This window comes from Globicephala melas, chromosome 20, assembly GCF_963455315.2.
Source record: "Globicephala melas chromosome 20, mGloMel1.2, whole genome shotgun sequence".
Taxonomy (NCBI): Eukaryota; Metazoa; Chordata; class Mammalia; order Artiodactyla; family Delphinidae; genus Globicephala; species Globicephala melas.
This window is the reverse complement of record NC_083333.1, coordinates 25,718,033-25,741,641: the sequence shown is the minus strand read 5'-3', so window position 1 is coordinate 25,741,641 and position 23,609 is coordinate 25,718,033. Positions and strand designations below refer to the sequence as shown.

General features: G+C 51.5%; 1 long non-coding RNA gene across 5 annotated transcripts in view; it reads left to right on the top strand.

Moving 5' to 3' along the window:
- LOC115842781 (uncharacterized) overlaps positions 1 to 10,306 on the top strand; it is a 159,760-nt gene extending 149,454 nt beyond the window's left edge. Inside the window, exons 3-7 of one of the 5 annotated variants that reach the window (XR_009560210.1) lie at positions 449 to 1,886; positions 2,239 to 2,877; positions 4,610 to 4,653; positions 5,385 to 7,866; positions 8,636 to 10,306. This is a non-coding gene — a long non-coding RNA (uncharacterized lncRNA). Of the gene's footprint in view, positions 1 to 448; positions 2,878 to 4,609; positions 4,654 to 5,384; positions 7,867 to 8,635 lie in introns of all 5 variants that reach the window. The other 4 variants (XR_009560207.1, XR_004035462.2, XR_009560209.1 and 1 more) reach the window with 4 other exon arrangements.
- Positions 10,307 to 23,609: the final 13,303 nt, after the last annotated feature.

The following is a 23,609-nucleotide window of genomic DNA, read 5'->3' as shown; positions in this document are numbered from 1 at the left end:
ATCCTATGTTGAGAACATTGGCACCCTCTGTGCCTCAGTTTCCCCATGTGTAAACTGGGTAGTCTGACACCTCCATGACCCCGGCCCCATATCTCATGGACATAACAGGGACATGCTGAAAAATAGAATTTTCCGCTTCCTCTGAGCAGGCTGTATTCAGTGGGGTTTTTTGTTGTTGTTGTTGTTTTTAAATCATTTATGCGTGTAGTGGTGAGATTTGTGTAGAGGGTTCCCAGCCATGATTCAGCATACAGGGAGTTCCTTGAATGGTATAAATTGGCCTTTCTTCTTCCTTAATGAAAATAATGCTTTTAGAAGCAGTGTATGTTCTGTTCAGTAGCTAGAACATTCTGGACTAAAGGCAGTAAGGTGATGCTCATTGTTGAAAGACATCTGTTGAAAGGACAGAAGCCGGAATCTCACTGTTATGCTGTTTCTTGGTCCACAGGCCTGGAAGGCAGGACAGGTAAAGAGCTGTTGCTCTTCACCCACACTTCCCACCAGGAACCTTAGTGGAGCCAAAGTTTGCCGCTAGGACCACCGCAGGACCTGGCTAAGGTAGGACCATCTCCTAAGAGGCAAGAGCTCTGGATTTGATTGAGAATTCTTATTTTGGAGAATAAAGAAACTTCTGGATTGGAGAAGACATTTGAGGAGAAAGCAAAGACCCTTGCCCTAAGGAATAGTGTCTGTGTTGACCTGCGTGACCTGGAGGCCACCTACAATTAAAGAGAGTGTCTGTGTTGACCTGCGTGACCTGGAGGCCACCTACAATTAAAGAGAGTGTCTGTGTTGACCTGCGTGACCTGGAGGCCACCTACAATTAAAGAAGATGCCAAGGGGCTTCCCTGGTGGCGCAGTGGTTGAGAGTCCGCCTGCCGATGTAGGGGACGCGGGTTTGTGCCCCGGTCCGGGAGGATCCCGCGTGCCACGGAGCGGCTGGGCCTGTGAGCCGTGGCCGCTGAGCCTGTGCGTCCGGGGCCTGTGCTCCGCGGCAGGAGAGGCTGCAACGGTGAGAGGCCCGCGTACCGCAAAAAATAAAAAAAATTTTAAAAAAAAGAAGATGCCAGGATCCTGGGCCTTCTTCTTCCTTCTGGTGGGAAACGTTTCTTCTGCTGGTGCCTGGTCCTAAGACTCCCCTGTGCCAGTCCTCGGGAAGCAGAGGGCTGTCTGCCTCCCCCTTTCTTGCCCCTGCACGCACCACATCTGCCGTGCCTTTGGACTCAGCAGTTCTTCTCGTCCGCTCCGTCATCTCCCGCCCAGATACAGGGTGAATAGTTACCTACGCGTAGGTCAGTGGGATCTTACTTTTCGTTCCTGCTTCTTCTAAAGAGGCCGGTGTTTGCACGTTGCCGTACAAGCAGCCTTGGAATAGTATCCCTTCTCATCCACGTGGGATCTGGCCCCCACAGGCTCCAGAGTGTTGCGCGTCTGTGCAGAAATCCTTCAGACTCTAACACGCTACGATGTGGGAGGGGGCTTCGGCAGGGAGCTGGATCCCGGAGGCCAGCGTCCCCCACGTGCAACTTCCTTGGTTTGGATCGCGTGCAGGTGTGCGTCTGGAGGAGCAGAAAACGAATACGCCTTCTGTTTACATAGATGCACGGTCCACTGTGAAGACTCTCCTCCTTCCCGCTGGGCAGTTGGGGTCCATGTCAGAGCATGATGCTTCATTACAGAGTATCCAGCAACCAGAGTTGATGGTGTTTCTTGAGGACCGTCTCCCTGCCGTGTGTGCTGGTGACACCTACACCCGACCGTAGATGGGGCCCCACGACACACAAGTCCTGTTTGTTCCTTTCACTCTGTAGCCACCGTATATGTGGCTGAAAACTTTTCCTGGAGATGGATCGTGGTTCAACCTTGTCCAAAATGCAGAGCCAAAGGTGTGTGTCCTTTCTCTTTCCGAAGCAAATGGATGACTTGCCTTCGTGACAAGAATTCAAGCCAGACGTATACGTGCTCCCTGGGTTGTAGATGCTGTGCATGTATGACCATTTAGTGATGTCAGTGTCTTGTCAGGGAAGCAGTGGGGTCCATCTTGGCGTCTCAGATTCACCACCAGACAAATGAGAGGAACCTCTGAGGGATGTTTCGTGCTATTGAAATGGGAAGCTTGTCTGTGGGCTTTCACCTTCCTTCCTTGACCTGCATACACGCCCGTCACGTTAGCTTCCTTCGGGTTTTAAGGAAAAGAGACCCATTTATATCACCTCTGTAAATGCTGGCTTGTTTCAGGTTGCCATGGAAACAACGTATTGATAGAAAGGAAACAGTCTGCTCGGCAGCGGCCCACCCAGGCCTTCCCAAGAAGCCCACGTCATTCAAGATACCCAGTCTCAGTAGATGGTTTCCAGGGATAGCAAAACTGAACCACCATGCTCACCTTGATCTTCTGTTAGCATCCGCACCTCTGCTCCTGATTCTAGGAGACTCCATGGTGATGAGCTGACGGTGACTGTCTGTCCTGATTCTAGGAGACTCCATGGTGATGAGCTGACGGTGACTATCTGTCCCAGTTTGCCCGGGACTGAGGGATTTCCTGGGATGCAGGTCTTTTGGTGCTAAACCTGGGCAGTCCTAAGCAAACTGGAACAACTGGTCACCCTACTGGAGACTCGATGACCTTTGCCTCTGCTTCTCCTTCATCTGCTGTAACTGGCTGATGCTCTTGACTGGTTTGGCCAGATGCCATGCAGAGCCCTTGCGTCTGGCCACTTCACTGGCCACCGGGCAGCCTCTAGATGGACCAGGCACACCAACCGATCGTGACCACATCAGCTGTTTCCAAGGTGGCAGGACTGGATTATACTGAATCAAAACCTGGCTGTAAAGAACCAGCTGAGACCACATCCTTCAGAAGCGTGCTGTGGACAGGTGGGCATGGCAGGCATTCAAGGTACCAGGGATTCCTTTCCCGTACAATCCTACTTATAAAGGTGAAGTGAATCTTTTCCATTGAGAACAAAACAGTTCATGGTGAAACAACAACTAATACAGCCACTGGAAACGATGGAAACAAGACTATGGTGTGTGCGTGCGTGTGTGTGTGTGTGCACGCGTGTCATACAAGCACACACTGTGTAGAATACTAAGCCAATAAGAAAATTCTGCATCTTAGCTAGACAGAGACTAAGAGAGCTAAGTACCTTTGGGATGGTGTTGTCTGGAGAGGGAAGGAGTTGGCTACAGGACTTCCTGCAATCCCTTTGAACTCTAGGGTCCCTTAAAATATCAGGGGCATGTAAATTGGGCCTAAGTGTGTACTTTCTGTCTGAAGTCTCCTAGATAACCTTTGAGTTCAACTCAGATAGTGTTGAATGGGACCCCCCCCCCCCCAGCTCACCCTTACCTTTCCAGACACTGGCTCTATCTGGGATAAGGCAGCGGAACTTGGTGGTGGTAGCAGGGAAGGAGGAGAAGGTTGTGCCAGCCCAGCGTAGGGTGTTCGTGACACATGAGAACCATCTGAAGGCAAATCCCAGGTTCTTTTCAGGTTCGCTAAAGACAGGCTCTCAGCTGGCATATGCCATCCTGAAGTTGTTGCTTCTTGCCAAGGGCATCAAGTCTCCACCTCTTCTGCTGGAGCCCTGGAACACGGGCCTTCAGCTAATCACGCTCATCTTGCGTGGTGTGACCCCAGAAGGTCATCACCGGTCGGGGTGGAGATGGGCACACGAACACCTAGAAGGGACTCTCTCGTTACACACGTGGAGAGGTTAAGACCCGACCTTGTGCACCTGGGTTTTGCCCCTGTTCTGACTCTCCTTGCCTTCACTGCCATTGAAGGAATGCTAGCCAGCTCCTGGGGTGTCATTTTTCTTTTTTAAAAGATGGACTCATTTCAGATGTTTCCTTCATTTATCTCCCACACACGGTCATTGGTTCCAGAAGAAGTCCCACTGCCGTGCCAAAAGCAACAATTTCCTCTTTTTCTCTCTCTTCTTATCTTCTCATCCACGTCAAATCCCAGATTCCCAGAGCTGGAAGTGGTCTAAAGCATCACTCTTATCTAGATCTACCTCTGACTAATGCAGGAATCCTGTTTCCCACATCAGATGAGGGATGGTCCAGGCCTGGGGGAGGTCACCCTTTTTGGCAGACTGGGAGAGAACTGGGAGAGAAGGTTGGATGATACTCACTCAACCTGGTGGGGAAGCAGAATTTTAAAGAGCGGTTCATGGGCTCCCAAGTGTCCACGAATGCCAGTTTCTTCATCGGATGTTGAGCCATGCACGGTGCATCTTATTTCTGGGTCCAGGTGTCTTATGCTGATAAAAAGCACAGAGTCAGAAGACAAGGAGACCTAAGCTTTTGTCTCAGAAAGTCCCCCTTCTTAAGTCCTTCCCTGTACAATGAGGAAGTCAGGCCACACATTCCCCAAAGCCTCTTCTACCTCTGCCGTCCACAATGCCGCCATATTGGATAGAATTCATGACTTAAGAGATTTGCTATTTTTTAAAAAAATTTTATTTTATATTGGAGCATAGTTGGTCAACGATGTTGTCTTAGTTAATTTGGTTGTACATATACATGTATCTGTTCTTCACCGTGATTCACTTATACATATACATGTATCTGTTCTTTTTCAAATTCTTTTCCCATTTAGGTTATTACAGAATATTGGGCAGAGTTCCCTGTGCTATACAGTAGGTAAGATTTGCTTTTTTTTTTTTTTTTCCTCTCTGGCTCTAGTCCTGCCTTAACTTCAGCTTGCTCCAAGATCATGTATAAATCACTCAAGCCTTTTCTCCGGCTCTCAGTTTTCTCATCAATAAAATGGGAGAGGGGAGGGTGGAGTGGGTGGCCTTGACGATCCTCCAAGGTCCCTCCCATGTGTCAAGTTCTAATCCTCACCTGACGCAGCTGACGTCTGACAAGTAGCTCTCTGAGCCTTTGCCTTTGGCTGCACAGGCCCAAAACGGGGCTGTCCTGGGAAGTCCATGACCAAAGACTACTTCCTGGCCGCTTGCCCTTGTTGTCAGCTGTACGGAACAAGAGTTTGTCGAGGGAGAAGGCAAACAGACACACAGACTGATGACAGGAGAGGGGAAGGGGGGCTGCTGTTTACCTGGGGGTGACTGGGAGGGGAAAAAAACCCACCTGCCGTTTTGACCAATAAATAAAAACTGGGAGCTCTGCGTGGCTAAAACTGTAGCCACTCTGCGTGGATTTATTAGTTTGCTTAGTGAAAGGCAAATATTAAGTCTTAAGTTGACCTGTCCTGGGACCTCCCTTTTGGCTTTTGTATGCTGTCCAGCGCTGATCACCGTGTACTCCAGGTTACCAGGTTCTGTAGAAGGGTTTGTTTTTTTTTTTTAATTGTTTTCCGTCTCTTTCTCCTTTCCTTCCTCCTTTGCCTGCCCCCGACTCCCACCTTCTAGGTAAGGGTAGCTCAGGCCTGGGTTTTGGAGAGGCGGGGAGAGCACGATGTGGAAGGCTTGTTGTCCTGGATGTGAAGCTGCCTGTGTTCAGGACTCCGGCTGCCCTGGGGGTTACCCATGACCACGGTGCGGTGGCTCAGGTGGTCCCTGGGCGTCTCCTCCATCCTTGAGCTCTTCAAAAGTTAGCCGTGGGCTTCCCTCGTGGCGCAGTGGTTGGGAGTCCGCCTGCCGATGCAGGGGACGCGGGCTCGTGCCCCGGTCCGGGAAGATCCCACATGCCGCGGAGCGGCTGGGCCCGTGAGCCATGGCCGCTGAGCCTGCGCGTCCGGAGCCTGTGCTCCGCGACGGGAGAGGCCACAACAGTGAGAGGCCCGCGTACTGCAAAAAAAAAAAAAAGTTAGCCGTGAGCTCTTCAAAAAGTTAGGTCTTGCCCCTCATTAAACTTAAAATGAGCATCATCACAGCCGTTGGAAAAAAGGTACAGATCTCCCGTTTCTAAGTGGTTTCGCGGTGACACATGGTCTCAGCCTGTTGTGCTGAAAGATGAACTGATCAGGCTTGTCGCTCCCCATGAGACACAGGCTGGGACCTGGGACCTGGGACCCTCTGCTGCAGGGCTGGCACCTGGACAGACGACTCCTGAGCAACAAGGTACAAAGAAACTATAAGGGACTAAAAATAACTGCGCACCTGCACAGTCGGGGCAAGTTCTGGACAACAAGACACAAAGAGACCAAAAACCCAACTGCCTGTTTCTGAAGAGTGAAAAACAGGGTGTCAGGAGCAAAAGCGGGACACTACGCACGCCCCCTGCACACAGCACCTCCAAAGGGGTGGGCAGGCCACCTAAGCCACCGCTCCGGCCCCACCCCTGGACACGCCCCTACCCTCACCCCATAAAGGGACCAAGTTCACCCTCCCCCTCAGGGAACAATCAAGGGGACCTGCTACTTGTTTTTGCTCCCCACTGCTGCAGCAGGGGCCCCAATAGAGCCTTGCCTGAATTTCTTGTCTGGCCTCTGATCAATTTCTGTCGATTGGGGAAGGCCAAGAACCCTGGTCGGGACCACGTGGAGTGAGATAGCCAGACCTCCAGGGGCTAGACAGCCACCCAGTCTATCCAGTTTCCACGTATGAGCTGCAGTGAAACTGAACTAGATGGCGCGTTCTTTACCCTTTGCCGTAAACGTCTTCAGTCTGTTCTAAAGCGCTGCAGTTCCAGGGTACTCGGGTCTCCTGGGCGGTGTTCGCTAATACCCACCCACTGTGGGGTACAGCACACCGAGGTACGTTGCTCCACGTCAGACCCCGATGCCCTTTTCCAGGCCCCTGGTCACCGTCCGTGGAGAAGGCGTCTTACCAGCCCACCCGGATATGACGGGCAGTTCCCCACCACTGCTCATGCAGTCAAGAGATGGGAATGTTCTGGAATTGCTTAATTGAGAAAGTCCCTTTCACACTCCAGTGGTGATTTTTGATTGAACTGAGCATGAGTGTTAATCCTCTGGCAATCCTTCCTGGTGAGTCTATGCTTTAAAAGATCTGTGTTGGGCCACCAGGCTACTGAAGTGCTGTTAATCCTTCAAGGCTCATTTCAAACGCTCCCTGCTCCAGGACGCCTTCCTGGGTTTCTTCTTCCCTCTCAACCAGTTGTGACCTCTCCCTCTGTCACATATTCTCTTAAGGCATCTGGCACTGGCTAGGTACCCCAAAACGCTGTTCCCTCCTTCCTCACCAGAACACCTTCTATATGTCATTTACTATGCTTATACCGAACTTGTTTTAAACTTGTTTCTCCCAACATTCCTCTGTCTGTCTGTCTCTCTGTCATAAAAGCAGGAACAGGGTCACTCCGTACACTTTGAAATTTATCCCTAAAATGCCCAATAACGTTCAGCATCACATGGCAGGCACTGCGATTGACACTTCATCCTCAGATATTAGAGATGTACAGAATCCATGGCTTTGCTCAAGTCTTATATATGAGAGCTGGGATTCATGCCAAGGTCGTTGGACGCCTGAAGTTCAGAGCTCTTAAGTTGTATCATAGTGGCTTTTACCTGGTAGATATACAAGGAAGATGTTGAGTTGACTTTCTCTTATTAGTGAGCTGTTACTGTGTATACCACTAAGGTTGCCTGTTTTTTGTCTGCCTATTAATAAAGTGTTTTCTGAACAGCAGAGAAAATGTGTTTGTTCCTTGCTTGGTTGCTTTCCCTGCAGAATCTCTTCTTGAAATAGAATATGACTGGTTTTTGCCAGTTCTCTGAGAGTTAGGGTGATTTTTAAGGTAGGAAAGAGAAATTTAAAATCAAAAGTTTAGGTCAGAATTTCTAAGGAATTTCACACTGTCTAACAGGGAGAAATACAGAAGAAAAACACAACACATATGAGAGGGCTTTTGCCTTCCGGATCTTACAGTCTGGTCAGACAAGAATGGCACACATAAAATCATCAATCGCATTTGCCAGATAAACTCACAGTGAGTATTACTGGGGAACCTGGGTGGATAATGCTGCCTGCTCTTCACCCTGTCATGAACGTTTCCAGCAAGTCGCAAACAGAGAAGTTGGATATGATGAGCAGGTCCCCTGCTCATGGGGAGGGACTTCCTGGGTTCCAGGGCTTACCTCTGGGGGACAGAAGCCAAGGTGGAAGAGGCACCATTTGAGAGCAAGCAGACCCAGGGAGAGAAGAGTCTGTTCCCCTTTGCTATCTGATTAACCAACCCTTCTGTGGGGGGGGGGAGAGCAGAAAGGTAGGCAGAAGTTTCACCTTTTGGGGGAAGAGAAGAACTCAAAGACCACCCCCTCTTCTTTGTCCAAATGAGTAAAATTAGAATTTGGACAAAGTGGGTGTCATCTGTGGGCTCTGGTCGCCAAGACCAATTTCAGACATTCAAGAGATGTCTTGGCCAAGACACTTGGCCAAGAAAAATCAGGCAGTTCAGGAAAGACTACAGCCCAACGTCTTACAGCGCTTTACGTTTTAAGAGCTCCTGCCAAAGCTTCTGATTGGAATCACAGCAACTTTGTGAGACGGTATTAAGACCTCTTTGTTATAGGTGAGGAAAGTAAGGTGAGGGAGGTTCAGTGACTTGCCCTAGAGCACACCCCATAAGGCCCCTGCCCTAAGGGCAGTGTTACAGTTTCTCTGTGCAAGCTGTATTAGTCACTGTAGGCTGCTGTGTAACAAAATAGCCCCAAATCTCTGTTGTTTTACCTAATGCCTCTTTCTCATTCATTTTCCAGGGGGATGTGAGTTGGCTGTGGTGGAAACAGGCTGCTCTTTTTCATGCAGATATTCAGAGACTCAGGTTCCTGTCTTAGGACATCACCAGACCTCTAGCAGTGACACCTCCAGGGAGTAACTTAACCTCACCTTTAAACTGCTTCGTAAGGTGGTTGCAAGGTTTAGATGAGTTACTGCAGGTGTGGCACTTAGAACGGTGCCAGGGACGCGGCACTTGATAAATGTGGGCTCTTAGCTCTACGCTCTGACCATGGAACGGTATGGACTCATCTGCCGTGACTCTGGGCTCACGTGATTTCTGCGCCTGGGTAGTAGGAGACTTCACATGTGAACTCCGCCACTACATCTACGTTTCCCCAGTGTGAACAAGGCATCGCTGAATCTCCCCAGCTGTGGGGAGCCCTTTTGGTTGTTTGGTTTGGTTTTGGGGCTAGAGCTGGGTTGCCAGCCCAGCGTGTATATGATGACGCCTGGATACTAGCCCTCGGAACAGTGATTCTCCTTCTTGGGGACCCTCAGCACCTCATCAGCTGCATCTGACTCTAATACCAGTCAGGTTTTTTCTCCCCAAGTCCAGGTTCTCTCCGGAACTTTTCAGTTGCCTCGACTGACTGAGAAAGCCCTACAGAATGCTCAATCAGACGTACACATTGGGTTCTTGAAGCCCTTCCTGTTGCCTCCTCTACCCGGGCAGAGAAGGGAGCTGATCTCACAAGCCAGGCAGCCTTCTCCCCATTTCCACACCTAGATTTCAAATCACACCCTTCTGCTCCACTGCAGGCCAACAAGCTCCTCTCTCAGCCCCCCGGCCGGGTGTGGGTTCTTGAAGCTGTGAGACCTCAGTCGCTCAGCATTCTGGCAGCCGCTCGTCTGTTCTGTCTTCAGCTCTCCTGGCACCGCCGGAGAATGGAAAAGCTGGTCTGTTTACAGGACATAGGGCCAGAACAGCATTAAAAACTAAGGAACAAATAAGATGTGGTAAACAAATGTCCTTTCCAGTAAGGAGTGTTCCTAGCCCGGTCCTTCAACAGGAACCATTTTCCTCATGTGTTTGGATAAACGCTCATTCTGGGTAATTACCATTCCCAGGAGGGGCTGCCTATTTCCGTTGGCTATTTATTTTGACTTTGACCGTTTCTCCCCCTTCTGAGCACCACACACCTAATAGTAAAGAAACTCTGCTCCCTCTCGGGGCACTGGGAGCAACCCCCCAAGCCTGCCTTCTCTCGTCTCTTCCATCACCCCTTCACTTCCAGACAAGGCAAGGACATGGCGGGGGGCATCTTGCCCTGGATGGAAGCTGTTCTCCGGGGAGAAGGAAGGAGGGAAGGAGGTGAAGCAGAGGAGAGAAATGGTTTCAAAGAAAAGCTGGAACAGATACAAAGGTTTATGTGTGGGTGACCGTCTCTCCGAGAAAGCTCTTCAGCATGAATCCCCCTTGTGGGTTTTCGTGGGAGCAGAAAGCCATTGATCTCAGGTTTCCTGACCCCAGCAGGTAGCTTATTGTAAAGCAGTTCATCCAGAGGGGAAAAAATACCTTGTTTCAGCATTTTAATTTTTTTTCCAGGGCTCTGAACCAGACTTGTAAGAAAGGAGATAGAGAGGATTAACTTATTCTTTCCTAGCTCTGAAATAGATGTAACCGGCGGAAAAAAAAAAAAAAAAAAGAACCAAGCAACTTGGAACAATGATGATTCTTGTTTACTTGTTTAGAAATGCATTGTTATGAAGGGCCCCTATTTGCATATTTTAATCCCCCCCCCCCCCCCCGCTCCTCATTTCCCCCTGCCCTGTTTTCCTTCTGCGCTGGGACAGAGGAAAGGAAGGCACACGCTAAGCGGACAGTGGTCAGTGTGGGTAACACATTCTGCGTGAGTTCACTTCACTTTCTAAATCCCTTGCCTTTGCCTGGTTGGATGAATTGGTGTTCTTGACGGAGCTGAATTCGGAGAGGCCCTGAGAAGCGGAGCGGCGCTGACTCACGGACAAGACCACGGGCTGGCTCTGGCTTTGGAGTCCTTAAGGCTGGACTCAGGGCGGCACCAGGAAGGGGCGGGGGGGGGGGGGGGAGGGTGCGCTCTGCCACCCCCCACAGCTTCCCCGTGAGCCCCAGCCTGCAAATGGCCTTCCCAACTGCCACTCCCAAACCTTCTCCCAGAGACATCCCAGAGCTGTCACAGGGTCACTTGTCCTGGGCTTTACCTGGGTCACGAGTTGGTGACGTGGTGAAGGGCGAAGCGAGACCCTTCGCCCCTTGGAGGATGTTGGAGACACTTTCCTCCTTGGAGGACGTGGGCTTTCTCACGGCCCTGCCTTCTGAGGGCTGAAGGGTCCTTATTCCAGGGGGTGTGAGACCCTCATTAATAAAACCTGGTTGGCGTGGGGATAATCCTGTTCGTGTGTGTTAATGAGTTACGTGCACAGAACCACGTGCCGAGCCTCGATCCCAAAACGTGCTGCTGGCTCTGCGCCTGGTGGGGATGGGCCTTGGGTGGAACTTCTCCAGAGCACAGGAGGAGCTATGTCTGAAGGTCCACCCCCAGCCTGGCGCCCAGGCCCCTTTGAGAGCAATGGGAGTTTCTAACTTAATAAAAATCAGTATTCAACAATCCGATGCGATGAGAGACTGCGGTCCCTGATCGTGGACCTCGGTTTGGGGAATGCTGAGGTTCAGGTGGATCAATTAAGCCACCCAACCTCCCTCGGCAAGTTGATGGTGAGCATTGATGCGTCGGGCCTCTGGTCCCCACCTGGAATAGAGCTCCCTGGATGCCTAGAGGGTGGTACCTGCAGGGAGCGGAGGCCAGAGGAGGTATCCGGAAAGCCTAGGAGGGAGGAAGGATCCAGTCCAGGCAAAGTGCTGTAGACGCAAAATCCATTCATGGTAGCTTCACGCCTGCCGTCAGGGTTGGGCGCTCCAGGGTCAAGAATGCTTTGAATAAGAGGCACTGGGGGTGGACCAGCCCTCCACCGGGGACGCTGGGCTCTCCAGGGTGGGGAAGACTTCATCCGGGCTGCATCCCATTCTCGGTTCCGCTCTATTTAGAACACTTTTTTTTTGGTGGAAAGCAGATTGCTGAGGAGGAGAGCGCCCAGCCAGGCGGGGAGGTAGCTTCCAGAATTGGGGCTGGAGGGAGGGAGAGGCAGAGGCGAAGACTCGCAGCAGGATGTACCCGCCAGTAACCTTCTCACCTCTCTTCATCTCGTCCCCGTCCATCACTTTTCCCCTCCAGCCCAGCAGCCCATCTCTGGGCAGAGCTTACGGAGGCAAGGTAGCAGCACCTGGAACTGTCTTCCGTCTTGCAAAGTGACACAGGCAACCGACATTTAAAAATTCGCGAGTCCAACAGAGAGCCCTTTTGCAGCAAATACCCGCTTTGGTGATGTGTGCCGCCCGTGGACTCGTGACACAGCAGGCCAGGCTGCGTGGGTGCAGAATGACCTCGGATGCGATTCTCTTCTGGAAACAGGGGCAGCCTGGACCAAAGGTGGTTCCTGTGGAGGCGCTCGCCAGCAAAGATGGCACAGGAGGTGTTTGACGCTTTGCTTACAGGACTTGGATAACCCTCCCCCTCCCCTAGCAAAGGGACAGCTGTGCTAAATACAGGAGACTTGGTGGGCAGAGAGAAAGTTGTGGGTGGCCAAAGGATTTCTGTGTCTTTAAAAACCCTCTCCCATCCCTGGCCCTCGCATCAGTCTTTGTCTTGCAGGAGAAACTTGGTGTCTGAGAAGTGACTCCCACGGGCCCCCCTGCAGCTCCCTTTGGACCTGAGTGACACAGCTGGCTCTGCCCATTGGACTCCAGTTGGCATCCCTGATGTCCTTTCTCTGCAGAATTCTTCTGTGAAATGGGCCAGAGTCACTCACCTTCCCGGCCAAGGCAACTTTGAGACCAATGGCAACAGTTTTTCGAGAACTTTGGAAGCAGTAGGGTTGTGTACCCACTTGCTAACAGGCTAAATCTTAGGGTCTCCCTAACCCACAGGATTCTGGACGTGTGGATCTGGAGGCCAGGGGGTGGCTTCCTGCTGGCGCACAGCATTAATGACCAGCGAATGTTCAAATGCATGACACGCTACATCCCCTTCCTGCTGGCCAGCTGCCTGGTCCTTCTGAGGCCTTCCAGGAGCCCGTAGGTGACTTTCAAACTCAGCTGTGCTCCTGATTTGAAACCACTGGTTCTCAACCAAGGGTGGTTTTGTCCCCCTACCCAGCACCCCAGGGGCCATTTGCAGAGTCTGGAGATATTTTCGGTTGAGGGGAGGGTACTATAAGCATCTAGTGGTAGAGAGCCGGGATGCTGCTAAACGTCCTACAATGCACAGGACAGGCCCCCACTGCAAAGGATTATCTAGCCCCAAATGTCTGCAGCGTCAGGATTGAGAAACCTCTGCTGCCAGGTTGAAACAAGCATGAACCCTCATCACCCCCCTGCCCTCTCCCCATTGCTTTATTTATCAAAAGGAGAAAAAAAATCTGTTATTTTTTCCAAGTGCATTTCCCCCTGTATCTTATCAAGAACCACCAAGTTCAGCACACCCTTGATTAGTCACTTCCATTAACAGTGTTTATTTTGGGGTTTGTGTTTATTTTTGAAATGTGGTCACCCTCGTCCCCCCTCTCTTCCTTACGCACTAGTGGTGTGCGGCCAGCTTTCTAGCACGGTCTGGTCCACATTTTCCTCCATCCATAAACCCACTGGGCCAGCTTCTGAGGAGGGAGGGCCAGCCTCTCCTCCCTCCACTGGGGGTTGGGGGAAGGCTGCCACCCCTGGAGTTTCTCTTAAAGTGGCAATGGGGCAATTGTCATCTTCCCTCTGATTTCTCAGATACGCTTGAAAATCCTTTTCATTAGTGACTCTGTGGACCAACCGACCCGTGACAGAGCTGAGCCTTTACTCCCAGCCGTCCGTGTTCCGTGAAACCGAGGACGCGCGGTGGTTTTCTCCACTGAGTCAGAGGCAAGGACTTGTGGGTCTCTCCCGCTTCTCTCCACCCATGCCCTCCTCACTGCAGGCGAGTCTCTGGGTTATATTTAAGCGTTTCTGAGTCATCGAGAGCCGATTCCTTCTCCTCTCGGCCACCCACCCTCCACCCTCCCAAATGGCAGTGGGAATTCAGGGTTTATGGCTGAGTTACCCCGGAGCTCAGAGGGGATCTCTGCACAGCTTTGGGGGGCATCTTCCTCTTTGATCACCCGCTGCCCACCATCCCTGCCGCTCCTCCCGGAGTTCCAGCAGCCACCACCTCCCCAGGAGGCACGTACAGAGCCCCTCAGCCCATGAAGTCCCTCCCCGATTTGGGGGGTGGGTCTCATTGCTAGTCTTGGACATAAGCACCCACGCACCCAATGGCTGCAGCGAAACCCCCGCCCAAGGCTGCTCTGAGGCAGGCAATCTGCACAGAAGGCCCAGGTACCCTCCCCCTCCCCCCTACTCCTTCCTGGGACATTTATTTGAATCCCACCGGGGAACTGGTTACTGTGGAATATTTATTTGTTTAAACATGGGTGGTTCCTACAGAGGAGGGTGTCAGGTTTCAAGGGTGGAGGAACAGTTGCAAACAGAGAGTGGGTGGTCTGGACATGAAGCAGGCTGGGGTGGGGGTCAGAGAACCCAGGCCTTTTTAGGTTTGTAGGTGAAAATGCTGAGTGACTATTGCCTCATTCTTGGCCCTTTTATCATGTTATGTAAGACAGAGCGACTTGGTGTGGTTGCGTGGTGTTCAGACTCTGGGACAGCCTTTTGGTAGATTGTTGAAAAGAGTATTTGGAAATCACTGGGCAGTGACTGGGCAATCACTCTGATTAATTTATCCTGAGGGCTTTGATGACTGAGTGCCTGGGGAGGATCGGAAGGGTGCAGGCTGGTTCTAACTGCAGCCCCACCTCTAAGATTCTGAAAGATTCTTAAGGGCTAGTGCACTATTGGAATAGCAGAGCCTCTTTCCTAAAACCGCTTGAGTTGTTGACTAGAATGAATGGTCCTGCCTTGTGTCCTGGGGCCAGCCTCCTTTCCGGGTTAAACTAGCAGAAACATCTCTGATAAGTTTTGGGGTTCACATCAGCCCTGAATGACAGAGTTTGGAGTTTTGTATTTGGCAGGTAACGGTCCAAGTAAACCCAAGATGGAGGGGAAACCAGAGGTATAGTTGAGATCACTGCTCTCTGGTCCATGGTTTTCCAAAACCTGGAAGTAGCAGCAATATAGTGTGTTGTCCTTAAGCCTCTTCCACAGCTTCTCAGCTACAGAATTGGAAAGTGCAGAGGAAGGCTATTAGTTTCCACAGATGCACTGCTGAAAAGATCCAGTGCTTTTCCAGGAGATGCTTTTTGGAGGGAAAGCACCAGGGGAGGTTCTGGAGCATGCAGTGACTAACAGAGTTAAATACAAGAGATCCGGTAGAGATAATAGTGAGTGACTGTCTTCTAACGTCCTACCAAGGGGAAAAGGAGATGGGATTCATGGAGCAATGTGGAAGTAGGTCAAACATCAGAAATCTTCTCGTAATACTGGAAGTGATAGCGCCGAGAGGGGCTGAAGTATCTCTTTTTTAAAATTAGGAGGGAGAGGAATGCTTTTTACCAAGTCTTAAGCACTGTTCTTTCTGGACAGAGAAAAAGACTGTCGCTAGATGAATAGCTTCATCAAGGAAACCTTGTTAAAAATTAGCGATGTCACGTACATGCTGAAATATTTAGGGCTGAAGGGGCCTGCTGTCTGCGTTTTACCTTGACATATGTTTAAAAAGTAAGATGGGTCGATGTACGGATAAATGCCTAGATGTGTGATGAAACATAGTGGCATCTTGACGTCACAGAGTCTAGGTGGGTATGCAGGTATAACGTTTCTATGTGTTTGGACGTTTTCAAATAAAATACTGGAGGAAAGTACCAAGCCCTGGGCCACCCATGGTAATTCAGATTCAGTGAGTTGGTGATGAGGTCTAGGAATGTTCTGAGCTTTGCAAGGGATTCTGATAATGAGTCAAGTCTGTTGGGGCCCATGTGGAATAGGTTGGTTTTCCTCAAACTTGGATACGCACAGGAAACCCCTGGAGATTCTGTCAAATGCAGGGTCTGATCCAGCAGGTCTGGAGTGGGGCCTGAGTCTACATTTCTCACAAGCTCCCAGGTGATGCTGAGGCTGCCCGTGCCTGGACCATACCCTGGGCAAGAAGGAAGAGAGAACTCTTCCGTGTTCTCTGCATCCGAGAAGTCCAGTGGGTCTCAGCTTGGGTTTCACATTGGAATCGTCTGGGTAGCTTTAAAATAAACTGGATGGCTGGGAGTGCGGGGTGGGGGGTCTCACCCCCAGAGATTCTGGTTAAGTGGCCCGGGCTGCAGCATGGGCAATGAGATTGAAAACCCCTCAGATGATTCTAATGTGCAAGCGCTGATTTCATGTCAGGAAGAGAATTGATGGAATATTAAATTTCAGGAAATGAACTTTTGCACAGAAAGACACTGCGGACCTTCGTCACCCACGTGTGCAGAGGCTTTTCCAGCCACGAAAGACTCAAAGCCACCCACCTCCTTTCCCTCATGATGAGAATGACTGACAGCCAGCATTGAGTGTCAGGCGATTTTTGTTAGTCCGTTTCACCATCACAGTACCCCATGAGGCAGGCGTTAGTATCCTATCTTAAAGATGGGGAAATTGAGCTTGATTGAGTTCAGTGACTGGCCCAAGGTAACACAGCTAATAAATAAGACTTGGGCGGAGGTATGAACTAGGTCCGCCTGACTTCAAAGGCCATGCTCTTTAACTATCATATTACTCTGTTGTCCGCACGATCTTTGCCAAGAAATGAGAAAACTATAGCCCGTGGGCAGGTCAAGTCTAGCCAGCTGCCTGTTTTTATAAATAAAGTTTTATTGGAACACAGCCCCGCCTCTTCATCTATGTCTTGTCTGCATCTGCTTTCATGCTATAATGGCAGAGTTGAGCATTTGCAGCAGAGACCCCGGGGCCTGCAAAGCCGAAAATATTTATCTCTGGCCCCTGATAGAAAAGAGTTGGGTGACCCTCGATGGATTGGTGAGACAGCTAGCACAGAGCCGGGGAGCAATCCTCGGCTGTGCTCCGAGCAGAAGGAATAACCCATGGAGAATGAACTTGAACTCACGGTCCCTGTAGCTCTGGTTTCTGCTGACGTTTTACTTCGATCTCGTGGCCTGCGTTTTACTCCAAAAGGGTTACAACTTGCTTCCTTGGAACAGATTTTATTTTCATGCCCAAAGTTTTGATCTGTTTTAAGAGCAAAAGGTCTTGCTCCCGAAGCCAGGGCTGTCACAGGGCTCCCTGCAGAGTGGGGCAAGGGAGACCAGCTGCCCGCCACCTTCTGTGGCAGCACGGTGGGAGGCTTGCGTGGAAAAGCCTGGAGCCCTGTGGCTCCTCGGAGGCAGCAAGAGGCTTCCGTCCCTTCCCACCAGCCATCCACCGAGAAACCCTGTCAAGAGGTCAGGAGGGAAGAGAGAGGGAGGAAATGCCAATCAATCCATCAAAGCCCCACCCTCCTGCGCTTCTAGCCGGTTAGCCGGGCCTGAGCATCCTTGGGTGGTGGGGGGCGCATGGAGGGGAAGTGCATTTGGCAATGATTCTAGATTTCCTGTTTGGTTCCTGGGGTGGGGTGGGGGGGAGTTGGGCTATGCTAGCTCCTAGTCTATGTGGACTCTTGCACATTGCGTTCTTTCTTTTCTACCGGTTGTTGTTTCTTTGTTTTTTCTCTTTACTACTTTTCTTCCTCTGAGGTTTGTTTGCATTTTTTTGTTGTTAATTGGTGTGAGGAGGGCCTCCTTCAGGAAAATTGGTGGAAAAGGAGAGGTGAGGGGCAAGGAGAGGCCAGGATACCCTGCCTGGATTCCTGGCGCATTGGCCTGGGTACCATAGAAATTTTGTCCCCCCTGGACAGACATAGTAGGAGAGCTGTAAAGAAGCTGTTTAGGTAGACAAACATTATGCAGTGCTTACTGCCTGCATGGGATACAAAGGCACACAAAAAAGGCCCGTCTTCTCCTGTAAGAGGTCAAAGATGAGAGAGAGAGAGTTCAAAGCAGCTTGATAAACTCAATGGAAGAAGTAGGTAGGATGGAGATGGGGTGTATGGGGAGGGGCTCAGGAATCCATTAGCTCAGTTTTCTCTTCCAAACAAGACTGAGCCTTAGTCTCGGAGATGCGGGGGGCACCTCTCACCAAATGACAGTCAGAGCTAATAAGACCAGACATCACTGCGAAGTCCCTGGCACAACTGCCTGGTGTTACCGGGCAGGTGGACCGTTTGCTGCTCCCTTGGATACAAGCCTTAGGCCGGGAGCTCTGGGGCTGGAATCCTGGGGCTGCTTTGGCCTCGGGGAGGCTGAGGCTCCGGGGAGCACAGAGGTGATCTGCCTTCTTTTCATTAAATAAGGACTTTGATCCCTCCAACGAGCAGAAAAGAGAGTTCTCCCTTTTCAGCACCTTCTAATATCCTCCCCGCTGGCTGTGCTGGCCCCGCTGTCACCTCACCTTGAAGGAGAAAGGATGTGTTTCCAGCTGGGCCCTTTCTCTTCCTGGTTTGAACTGGGAGTGAGCGAAGCTCAGGAAACAGATTGTAGCCACAGGGCTCCGGCTGCACCTGAGAGCATCAGGGGGAGGGGAGGGGAGGTGGAGAGACACGGGGTCCTCGGTGCCACACGCTTCGCCCAGCTGACCTTTACTGCTGGAGCTCCAGGCTGAGGGTTCGTTGTGGTGGAGCCAGGGATGATGGCCCAGCAGCTATAGGACTGCAACTTGGCCTGCCCTGCGGCACTCCATCCCTTCTTAAAACCCCTTACAGGGCCAAGCTGCCTGCACCAGTCAGCTGTGCCTCTGGGTTTTCAAGATGGACGTGGGCCGGGAGGGGATGGGGACCCCTTTGTCGTTCCCGCCCTTTCTCTCCTATCCCCTCTTACGCATTGTTCTGAGAGCTAAGTGGTAAAAAAAAAAAAGCCTTGGGCAAGATGACACGATATTGGTGCTTTCGATTAGTGTGTGAACTCTCCACCTGGAGTTTCTTTCAGAGTTGCTAAAACCTGGCGGTCTATGAACTCTCTGAACTGAGATGAGGGCAGAAAAATAAACAGGGTGCGCGTGTGATGAAAAGCTAACGCCAGCTCAGAACTCCCATCCGGGCTGCGCACACCCGGGAGCCTTTTGAAAACCGCCACTCCTGACAGCAGTTCTCCAGACAAATGGCTGGCAGTGGCGGCTGTGTGCTCGGCTTCCCCCCCAGAAAGAGGACAGCAATGCTGGGTGCAAAAGAATCTTCTAGAAATGCTGCAGGGTTCACCCAGAAATGAAAGGATCTCAGTAAGGAAATGGACTGCTCGTCGCTTTCTAATCCATCAGCTTAGTTTCTCTGAATTTTTCATCTACGGTGTCCCATTTGTGGTCCCAACCTTGCAGAGAGAAGAATGCTACATTTTATCATTTTACCAGGTAAATATTCTTTTTGACATGTGAATAATTACCTCCCAGTTTATCTCTTTGGAAAATGCACATGCATGTATGTACACATGTATGTATGTGTGTGTGTGTATATATATATATATATATATATATATATGCATACTTTTGTGTACATACCTACAACGTATAAAGAATTTTACAAGGGAGCAAAGGCCCTACGTACAATAGTAGCTGGACCTCCAAGACGTACACCCTGTGCCTGGAAGGGTGACCAACATGTCTCAGTTTGCCGGGGACTGTCCTGATTTTAAAACCGCAAGTTCCGCATCCCCAGAGCCCCCGGGACTGGGGCAAATTGGGAAGGCTGTGAAGAGCCCTGTGAAGTCCGCCGTCTCAAATCCTCACGACGATGCTGTGAATGAGATGGTGTTTTTGCAGGGAAGGAAAGTGAGCTGGAGATGTTGACGGAGCCGCCCAGGTTCACTCCCTGAGTCTGGGACTGAGGCGAGTCTCGCACTTGGGTCCACCATCGCCGCCATGCATGTCATGTAGGAGCACCTTGGACGGTGCAAATACACAGGGAGAGCTCTGCGGAAGGTCAGGATGAGGGACCGTGGTTTCTGGGGTTGGAACTAATCAGCCTTCAAAAGGGAGGGAGGGGCCGGGAGAGGAGAGTGTTCCGAGATGGGGTCTCCTGCCCGCGGCTTTGGCAGCTCAAAGGTCTCCAGCCTGGGTGCCTGAGGAGGACCAAGGACTTGCCTGGGGTCAGGTTAACCTTCAGGATGGAAGCCAACCTCCCTACGCGTGAAACCCCTCTACCTGGGCTAGTGCTTTTAGCCCTTTCCCTGTGGCCTGAGTCCACTAAGGTGGCATCAGAGGAAATGAGACCGGAGCAGATGAGGATTTGCTGGCTGCGCGGCCTGTAGAAGCAGACTGGGTCCCCCTCCCTCCCACCCCATCACCGCATCCCAGCCCATCCTCTCTGCTCCCCCAAAGGTGTCCAAACAGCTTCTCCATCCTGCTCAGGGCTGCTGGGCCTCCCCAGGAGACCAGCAGCGAGACGGAGAGCTAATTACTGTTTTCTCTTCTGCAGGCCCTGGAGCTGTACCAAACTAGGCTTCCCCTTCTGCAAGGACCCCAATCCTCTGCTGGTACCTGGAGGTGGCCCCGGCACGGATCTCCGTCTCCCACATTAGCATGGGCCCCCTTCCAAGACATCCTCACCCCTTGTCTCTCCGACCTCTCCCAACACACACCTGTGCTTCCCGTTTCAGGTGAGAGAAGTGGGTGGCTGGGTTTCCGTAGGTCTCCTAATCGCAGGAGTTGAGCTGATAGGAAACCAGGCCAGGTCATTCCACCCACGAGGTCATGAGAGCAGGGGACCTCTTGGGAGTTTCCTGGTTTCAAAAGAAACCAGACTGAGGCCTGGGGTGTAGACTTCCTGGGGCACCATGGTCCACGGAATAAGCTGTCATTCCAGAGAACGGGAACGCCATCAGGAATCAGCCTCGGGAGAATTTCCTGGGCTGCTATGTCCCAGTCTGAAGGGAAAAGCATAGATCTGAGCCGTGCAGCTGGGTACGGTTCCCCAGCACCCCCCGTCCCAGCCCCATCTGCCCGCATCTCGTTCCCACTGAAATAATCACAGGGTAGGCCCGGCCTGGCTGCGTCGCCATGGCAACTGCCCTAATTTCTTTTAATCCCAGCGTTCCTTCCTAACGGGACCTCCCTCCGCCCCCTCTCCCCCCTGCAACGTGTTTTAATTGTAATAACTCCCGGGTTTTCGGGAGGTAATGACCATGTGTGGGGAGCCCGCGCTGGCCTGGCCCCATCCCCGGAGCTGCCCTCCCAGCGTGAGCCCTGGAGGGACCCAGGGCAGGCTTGGGCAGGGCCTGCCACGGGGGTCTGGGGCCTCGGAGCTAATGGACACAAGCCGGGGAGCCTCAGCCCTGCGGGGTTGTGTCCTGAGGACGTTATGTGGCGTGCCTCCCCTTACCCCGCATCTGCACCCTCTGATCACACCTTGAAGGGAATCCACGGACCATTCCTCCGTTCCAGGCCCAGTCAGCCACATTGCATCAGGGATGTGACCCTGAATGTGTGTTCAAATCACCTGGGGCCTTGTTAGGAGGCAGTTTCCAAGCCTTGGTGATGCCCAAGATCTTGCGTTTCCAGCCACCTCCCCGGGGACGCCCACACCGCCGACACTTTCAATAGCAAGAGTCCAGAGCACCCCTGTGCAACAGAACCTTCTTCGGAGCTGGAAATGCCCCATACGTACGCTGTACCGTATATTAATGAACCATTATCCACAGGAGGCTACGGAGCAGTTGAAACGCGGCTAGTGCAACTGAGGAATGGAATTTTAGATTTTATTAAACGTTCCTTCCTTTACATTTAAACCACCACATGGAGGCTAGTGGCTGCCATAGTGGACACCACAGGAAGTTCCGCTGGTCATTGCAGGTCCAGACCCGGCTTCAGCTGTCTCTGCAAAGGGGCAGCTTCCTGGTCATCCCGCAGCCGGAATCTGCTCCCATCCACCCTGCGCTGCGGGGGCCCATCTCCTTCGTTTTGCGCACGCTGTGTTCCTCACTGGTTCCTGTGCTGCTTCAGATGGACTGCTGAGAAGTGAGCAGAAGATCTGATGGCCTGGCTTGGAAGTAAGAACCTCAGGTCTGCCCAAAGCCCAAGACATCTGCACACGCCCAGCTTTTCTGGGAAGCCTTCCGAGCAAAACTGAGGGGTCCAGGGCCACTGTGGGCTATCAGACGCTGTCCTATGACTGGTCTCTCAATCCTAATAACAGTAAGAGACAGTTCAGGAGGTGATGCAATAATGCTGCAGAAGCCCTTAGTCTACTTTCCTTCCACCAAAGCCCTCCCGGGCCGAGCTTTCCCGTCCGCACGCTGAAATATTAGATGTTCAGCTGGGAGTCCAACAGAAAAATATTTCTGCAATTGTGCATGTGTGTGTTTCTTTTTTTTTTTTTCTTCTAATTTAATGTGCCAGACAAGCCTCCCTGTAATTAAAACCAGAAACAAGGACCAGACTTAGACAGAGATTTGAAGGCTGTAAAATTCTAGGACAGGTTTATGTAAAGCAATTAAAAAGGGAGTTAAAAATTGTTAAAAAATTAAACACTTAATTACTTTTTTTTCTCCTCTCATTTCTGCTGAGCTGTTCTGGCTGTGGAGCTCGAAGAAAGATATAAAAAGGAGAAAGTTTTGCCTCGTTGCTGTAAATCATGTTCAGCAAATGCTTCTCTGCGTTTTGCAGCCGAACCCATCTGCTGTCTATTAGCCTAAATCATGCCTTTTCAATTAAACTGGCTTAGGGAAGTCTGGTAGCGAAACGTGTGTGTGTGTGTGTGTGTGTGTGTGTGTGTGTGTGTGTGTGTGTGTGTGTGTGTGTAGAGGGCCAGCATGGTGGTTGTGGAGGATGGGAGAAAGGTGAAGTCTGATTTCAGGCTGCGAGGTGGAAATATCTTTTAAAAGGTGCGATCCTATTTTAGTGTGGCTGCAACCCGGGGCCCTTGGGGTACCCAGACGGAGGCTTCCTTGGCGCGACAGTGGGTTAAATACTAGAACGGGTAACCTGCAGAAACACATTATGGCAGAGGCCCATGAGGAAGGAGGAAGGGGGAGATGCTTTTGTCTTTCAAAAGAAAATGGACTTTCACCACCCTGAGAGGGTCTGGGCGTGGTCCTGGTGGCGGGTGAAGGAGCGTCCGGTCTCCAGGGACCTTACGTGAGCATCTGTGCCTGACGCTGTGTTCCTTTTAGAGTCCCCCAAGCCCTGTGGCTCTGTGTCTTGTGTCCTGGGGGGAAGGTTGAGTAGGGTTGTGGTTCCCACAGAGGCCAGGGCCCTTGAGTTGAGGAGTGTTCGCGCGTCTTTGCACGCGGAACCCCTCCGTGGGCTCCTGTGCCCACCCCTGGCCTCCTAACCGCTGACGATCCGCAAATTTCCCAGCTCCCAGCTCCTCCCCACGTTTGTATCAGGTGGGGCTGCCTAAGGGACCAGGTGACATCCAGGGTGGTAGTCTGGGGATGCCTGCCTTCGGTTTCATGTGGCCTCGTCTCCCTTGAAGAAGAAAAACATGTTTGCCTTGACGCAACTGGGATGAGGAATCTGCGTGCTCTCCTCCTGCTGTTCCCGGTGGGAGGGGCAGGAGGTGAAGTGTGTGGTCTGCTGATGAGTGTTTATTTTCAATCACCCAGCCCTCGCCTCCCGCTCGACGCAGCTCTCTCTGCGGGACCGCCCTGAGGAGCAACCTGCCGAAAAGCCTGCTCCTCGGTTGGGGTTTAGACAAGGGGATTTGGTGAAGGAAGGTCTGGTGACGGGAGCTGGGTCTTTGACATTTGAGTTGACATGGATAGTAACAGTAATAACAATAATAGCTACAGTTTATCGAACGCTTACAACATTCAAGCACCGGCCTAAACATTTTACCCAGAATCCCTCCTTCCATCCTCGCTGTGAAGCTCCGAGGGTGGACCATCCACAGTTCTATGTTGCATATGAAGCAATTAAGCCACAGAGAAGTT